This window comes from Poecilia latipinna, unplaced genomic scaffold, assembly GCF_001443285.1.
Source record: "Poecilia latipinna isolate Pla-1442-1.1 unplaced genomic scaffold, P_latipinna-1.0 Scaffold303, whole genome shotgun sequence".
Taxonomy (NCBI): Eukaryota; Metazoa; Chordata; class Actinopteri; order Cyprinodontiformes; family Poeciliidae; genus Poecilia; species Poecilia latipinna.
In genome coordinates, this window is record NW_015112919.1 from 163,358 (window position 1) to 171,162 (window position 7,805).

The following is a 7,805-nucleotide window of genomic DNA, read 5'->3' on the forward strand; positions in this document are numbered from 1 at the left end:
GAGGGAAGTCTGGGCCTCCCTTCTGAAGCTGCTGCCCCTGCGACCAGACCCCGGATGAAGCGGAAGAAAATGGATGGATTTATTTTCGTCATAACTTGTCGCGTATGCTGAACTGACTGATGGAACACCTGGTCACACCGACTCGTGTGCACTTTAACGAATTTTGTGTGTGTATGTGTGAGAACTGACGGTATGACGACACAACCCCCGCTATCCGACCGTGACGTCAGCCGCGTTCCTCCGGTGCTTCGCGCTAAAACAGCGGGAAGGTTTTAAACACGCACACGTACTACAGGGTTTGCTTCTCAAACGAGAGCTTTATTTTGTTCCAGCACCACCTGTTTCACAGAAAATGTCACCATTTAGGACGAAAGGATTATTACTAGTCGAAGGCTCACAGGAACAGCGGGTAGGTAGCTTTTGTGTTTGACATTTTATCATTTGTTGAATCTGAAATTTCCTCCCGTTGTGAAACAAAGAAGAATTAGGATTCTAATTGGGTTTAAATGAACTGAATAATTGCTGTTCTGGATTCTGTTAACGATGGAGCTCCAGTATAAACATGAAATGTTAAATCTTCAGGTAATAATGGACTGAAACGGTAGAAATGAACACAGGAGTTTAAACAAAATGAACAACAACAAAGAAAAAAGACTAATCTAAAACAGGAAGTAAAACCACTAATATAAAACCTCCAGCTGGTGCAGCCACGTGTCTCATGAGAAAACATGTTTTTATGTGGTTTAGTCCACGCTCAGTACATTTTTTTCCTGGGCTTTTTTATTTGTTTACCACACAAATTCATTTTTACCATCTTTGTGAACTTTCTGCAGCTCTCAACTAGGGGTCACACTTTGAAAGAGATGAACTATCCAAATCGTTTTATATCATCTGATATTTTATTTACCTTTTGTGATGTTAGATCCTCCAATTGTGACTTGATTTTAATTTTGGAAAGTCAAATATCAGTTAAAATTCCAAAGCAGTTTGCTGGACTTGGAAAATGATTCTTTTGCGAAATATTTAAGCTTTACAAACTCCCACCAACCGTAAAACATACTTATAAATGTCAGCCAGACATTAGGAGATTTGAAGAAAACATTTTTATTTTCAGCCTGAGGTGCTGTGCTTTAAAATCCACATGTCAATAAAAAGGCACGAAAGAACAAATGATGGTAGCCTGGAAACCTGATTTCAGTCGTAAGCACAGTCACTCTGACCGTGTTTTGGTATCAGAAATGTTTTTAGTCTTACAAAAGCATCTGTTTTATACTTAAATTTATTGTCACCCAGTAAAACTTCAAATTTTGTCTTACTACAACCTCAAAGTGGAAAGAAAGTATATATAGATTACAAACTAGGGCTGCTCTGTGAGGCAAGTAGAAAACTGCAGCTCAGAGGAGGAGCTTTGTCCTCGAAGGCGGGGCTAGGTCCACCCAAGTGTTTTGGAGCTCTAAATGGTTGCTATGGAGATTAAAGGATTCCTCAGACATGAAATAATCAAAGCAACAGGAATAATATAACAGGATGTAAAGCTCAGAAATGTTGATTTTTACATAATACTGTCCTTTTAAAAGATTATAGAAGTCTTTATTCTTGAACTGAAAATATATATAAAAATTACTTATGAATCAAGATATCTTTTTTTAGTGTGCAGGAGCTGTGACTGAGGTAATGCAGTTTTTTGTTGATAGTATATTAATACTTTATGGTTTTGATGCAGATGTTGGTGCAATTTGTACACACATAAAATAAAGATAAATAAAAGCTACATCTTGATTTTTAAAACAGGTAATTTCCATTTCTTTATTTCCTAGGTTCTTACACTGCAATCTTTTCTTTCCTTCCCCTTTTCTCTCCCTTCCTTTATCTTTATTTCATCATGCCATCATCTCCGAAGCGAAAACAATTAGTGCGCCCCCAATATCTCATTAACTATAAATGAGGCGTCGAAGTGAGCTGGCAAAGTCGCGTGCCTTGGCTTCAGAGCTCCTCGCCAAGGAGGGGCTCTGAAGGATTTTCTGCAAACACTGCAGTCCTCGTAAAGCTGTAAACAATCCACCCTGAGAGGCGTGTTTTAAACCTAAAATATGCAAAGTCATTTCAAGGCAGAACGGAGTCTTTCATGGCAGTTCTTGTTGTAAAGGGCAATCACTTATACTGTCATTCACCCCTCTGTTTAAGGAAAAAAAAAAAAAACATATCGTGATAAATGGCGTCTGCTGAGAGGAGACGTCCCCACCACAGAAACGAGTCTCAGCAGAAATTCAGAAGAGCTTATAGGACAGTAAGAAATCAGAGACACAACCTGTCACCGCCTTCTTTCATCTCTTATCCCTCTTTTCTTCCTCATTTTAACTTTCTCACTGTACTTTCCACCTGCCAGCTCTCGCTCACCGAGGAAACTCTGTTTTATTTTTCTCTTAAGTGAGTTTTTCTTCTGCTACTCCCACCAGTCTTCTGTCCTCTAAAGGCCCAACAGAGAAGATGCAGCTGTCACATGTTGGATCAGATCTGGGTTTTGTGGGGTTTCCTAGCAGAAAAACAAGATAGAATACTGTATTCTCCAAGTTCCTAAAGTAAGATACAGTGCTACAGCAGTACAAACCTAATGTTTTGTAGCATTTTTTTTTACAGCTTTTTCATCAACATCTGTTCATAACCCCACCTGTTAAGAGTCTGATGATTAAATTTTTTGTCTTTTTATTTTGTCCTTGTCTCCATTCGATAGGGTCAGATTTTTTTCTGTTCCAGCATCACTTCATTTGTAGAAACACTTGACAAGTTATCTCAGTTTCCAGAAATGATCACAGTGGGGTTGGCTCTACAAACAATTAAAAAAAAAAGAATCACGGAGAACATAAAGTTAAATGTTCAAATAACAGCATATAATGCAAAATTGGAGAGAACGTAGCAAAGCCCAGCCCAGAGAACTGCTCAGTCTGACCTCCAGCAGTTCAAGAATACTGTGTAGCAGTAAACACATCAGAATAACCTAAGGCACTCTGACTGCAGATTTGATCAAAATGGAAAATGTTAAACCATAACGTTTCCAGATGTATCCAGACACTTTGGATACACTTGTAAACATGTGACATGTTTACACACTGTTTTTACATCTGAATTGTTTTATGTGCTGTATGTTTCAGAATTTCTCCCTAATGATGATGATTCTGGTGAACAACCACTGTATTATGTTGGTCTGTAATCCATTAAGTCACTCTGATTGAGAGAAGGTTTCTTAAGTAAAGGTTTAATTACAGCTACTTTAAAGGTCTGTGGCACATTTTTGTTTACTAAGGATAGATTGATCATGTCTGAAATCAGGACAGTAATCAAAGAAACACTTCTTTGAGTAATTTAGTTGGGACTGGGTCCAACATGCAAGTTGAAAGTTTAGATGAAGGTAATGTATTTTGATAACTCAAAAAGCTCCATTCAGTCGACACGGTCCAAACACAGATCTGGTTCTATAGCAGGGGTGTCAAACTCCAGTCCTCAAGGGCCTCTGTCCTGCAACATTTAGATGTGCCTCTGCTGCACCACACCTGAAAAGAATAATTAGGTCATTAGCAAGGCTCAGGAGAACCGATCTACACAGGGAGGAGGCAAGTAAGCCATTTCATTCCACTGTTTTTTACCTGTGGCACATCTAAACGCTGCAGGACAGCGGCCCTTGAGGACTGGAGTTTGACACCCCTGTTCTATAGTTACCTCCAATGTAGCATCGCTTACTAAGGAAGAAATAATCACGATCAACAGGATGTCAACAATTTTATTTTTAAATATGTCTCTTTAAGATGTGTTAAGCTCCATTTTTTTCTCCAATTTCCAAGCATTGTGCTTTAAAGTTTGCAGGTCTGATTTAAATTGGGGAGCCAACTTCCCATGAATATCATATAATATAATATAATATCTCATATATATATAATACCATGAATTACCATCTTTTTCTGACATGAAAACTTTTTTCTACTTGGCATAATAAGTTAAAACTGTCTACAATGTGTTATGAGGATTTATCTGTAGGTATTTGTTTTCACATCTATCAAAAATGATTAAACTGAATCAAATCTAATTCTGTATATAAACTGTTGTGAATTGGCGTTATATAAATAAACTGAATTGAACTGACTTGCCAGACATCCCATTTTCCTTCTGGTGGATGTTAAAATAAGCAAAAAATAATGTAATGTGCCACAAATTTTAAAGGTGACACTTATATATTTGCAGACATTTTAGAACTTCAGAACCAGAGTTGGCTCATGTTTGCGAATCGGTGTTGACTTGAGTTTTACAGAGGAACGATGTAGATTTTACATTTTCAGTTTTCAGCTGTAATAACTATTTAAACCAAGTGTAAAAAAGCACCCAAACCCAAGGGGGTAAAAAAAAAAAAAAAAAAAAAAGAGCTGTCGCATCATTTTAACAAACCATCAGTGCAGCTAAACTGATATGGCAGTAATATGAGAAACAGTCAGCTCTGCTGCGGCTGTGTCAGTAGGAGAGTGGTCATCTTTAATCTCTGTCTCCGTAGGATGTCAAAGCGTCTTTGGTCTCTTTGCTCATATGTGCTTAATTTTAGATCAACAGAGCTGAATATACGGAGTGCAGAAAAAAAAATTATATCTATATCTATCTATCTATCTATATATATATATATATATATATATATATAAAACCCATAAAGATCGGTGGATTTAAAAGCATGTGTTGTGGCGCCTAATAATAGATCTATTTTTTTTCCATTTATTCATCTACATTTTTCACATTTTGTTAGTTTTTTTTAGTTTTCATCCACACTGACAGGTTGGTACTCAGGTTTTAATTCTTAATCACGGGCCCTGAAGCAGTTTATATTAAATACAAAGTTCCTTACATCAAGCTTTGTGGGAAGAATCAAAACAAAGGAAACAAAGAGTGCAAGTTAAATATTTAATAGTGTTTAATTAATATGTGGAAGTGAAGATTCACACATCACACTTCTCTCTAGTCCAAATGAAGCGATGTTGTTAGAAAGCATAATGTTTCTTACTAATCATGGTGAGAATTATAAGCTACACATTAATTCTGCCCATTCTACCCTGTTGAGAAACCGAAGCCTGAGGTCCGTTTCCTGAATGGTCGGGTCAGGAGACTCCAGGCATCTTTGGACAAAAGATTTCTTAGAATCTTTACCAGTTTGTGAATGGCTGTAGCAGAAGAAGGGATCACTGCCCTCTTTTCTTTCTACAAAGAAGAAGATAAGGATGAGGATGAGGGCCTGGCATGTTTTTTTTAAAAATAACTCATTGTGTGAACAAATTTCTTCACATGTGATTTTAATTACGTTTCTCACTTAATGGAAACAGCAGGAAATTGTTTGTTTGTTTTTTGACGTTAGCGGAACATTTACAATGTTTTGCACACATTTGTAATGGAAGTGCAGCTAAAAAGGAAGTGAATCATGAAACTGACAATTAAGAATTTTCAGATGAATCCAAAGGGAGTGAAAATGATGGTGATGAAACCCAAACAAAGCAAAGTGATCGAGACCTGCAAGACACCTTGAAGATGACCTTTTAGAGCCTAAAACCAAAGATGCAACTCAAATAACTATTGATCAGTGTAACAGAGCCGTATGCGGTATCTAGAGAAAAATGAAAGAAAAGACATTTTCAAATCTAGAAATCAAAGGGCTTGAGCCAAACAGAAGACGTAGTTTTCCAACAGAAAACATAACATCTGTGTGAGCTTCTCTATTGAAGAGAGCAGTTCAGGACAACCATAAAGTGCATCAGATGAATGTCAGAACAGCTTGAGTGCCCCAACTGAGGAAGACAGAGGGTGCATTCACACCAGATCACTCCAAAGCAGGAAGTGAACTACAGCACAGGGCATTCTGAGTCAATAGAACCAAAACAAATGCACAAGACTAGCACTAGAGGGAGAAATGTCTCATTGTGTCTTAACAGAGACAAAAGAAAAATCCTACAACCGCTGAAATCTGATGCTACTCCATTTTTGTTTACATTTCATACAGAAGGAAGTTGTTGCTCATGTCGTCTATAGAAGTTTCTTTCAGTAGTTCTTGGTTTAGTGCCCCCCACAGGGAATTGTTTCGATTTTTTCCAACTAGTGTGAGTCATTTGACCCAATGCAGTGTGGGAGAGAACCACAGCAGCTGAAAATGTAATAAATGTTGCAATTTTTGTCCCCAGTTGAGACTATCAAGTGTGAAAACACCCTGAATCTTGGAACCTGGAACAGCCCTAATGGTACAATGTCATCACCAGACCGGCTTTGTCTAGTCAATGACTCGGCGATGTCCAAAACCAGCAATGCTGAAGGTGTGGATAGTCTAATTTCGAGTAGTAAGTACCTAATATGTAATAAAAACTGAAATCATAAAGCTACAAAAGATCAGACATTCAATTACCAACTTACTTTTATTAAAAAAACTAAAAAACGTTATCGATCAATAGTGGCTGTTCTGGCTGTTGATTCATGCCTCAGTTGGATGGTTTTGCCCGAATGTGAGCCTGTGACATAGACATCACCCAAACTGTGTTGTTTATAACCAACAGGAACATTCAAATACAATATCCACTTACCAGCCTAGTGAGGTCAGTACTAAAACTGTTTCAGACTAAATATTGCAGAATTAAACACATTTACAAAATGTCAAAACTTGCACAGTAACATAAAGATGACACTCTTAAAACAGCAGTAAAGCTTTTATGAAAATTTTTTTGTTTACATGTTTCCTGAAAAACTGTCATTTTGTTATTACAAAGACACCTAATGTGTGAAATACAGAAATCCACCACTCTGAAACAACCACTCAGAGCCAGGAGGAGGGTGTTGGCGCTGTCAATCAAGATTGTGTACATGCCGCTCTGCCTCTTTCTTGCTACTGTAGAATGTTACTAATTAGCTAATTAGCTTGAATGTCCAAGCTAGGTAGCATGGCTATCAATGACAGCAGATAAATGTTTTTTCTGTAAAGGTAAGTTGCTTCTCTGCAGTTGGCACATTGAGCAGCATGTACAAGACGTTGATTGACAGCGCTAAGATCCTCCTCCTGGCTCTGATTGGTTGTTTTTGACTGTGAGTGGTGGATTTCTGCAGATCGCAATAGCAGCTCAGGGAGGAAATGGAGGAGTTCGATTTTTACGCACATTATCTGTCTAATAATCTACTGTCATGACATGGTGACAGTTTTACAGACCAAGTATATGAAAAACTGATTTTTTTTCATAAAAGTTAGATAATGCAGCTTTAAGGCCCAACTTATGCAGTTCATCTGCAAAGAAATGTGATTTTTGGTTTTCTCTACTCTTTAGGGAGAAGCCAGTTATATTCATTCCCACAGTAACGAGGCGGAGGTAACCAGCGTAACAGCTGACCTAATAACTCATAATTCATGTTGTTTGCCTCTCAGCCAGGCTCGACCTTTCCACTGTGTTCTCTCACTTAGTCTGTACATTATTAATGTCGCTGTGGCTGTGTGTGAAGCTGTGTGCTTCTGTTTTGCAGCACAAAAAACACACACACACACACACACACACACACACACACACACAAACAAAACAATGGAGGCCCTGATTTAAGTCGGTTGCTTTTAATATACATTATCACAATGGTTGAGAGCTTACCTACTTATTATCCTTATCATCATGCTTTATCAAGCTGCTTTCCTCTACAGCCCAGCCCACATTAATTTGTGATCTCAGAGAAAGAGACTGATTCCCTTTAAAAAAAAAAAAAAAAAAAAAAAGATATTTCAAAAAGAAAAACTCCTTGGGGCTCTGAAAAAAAGAAAA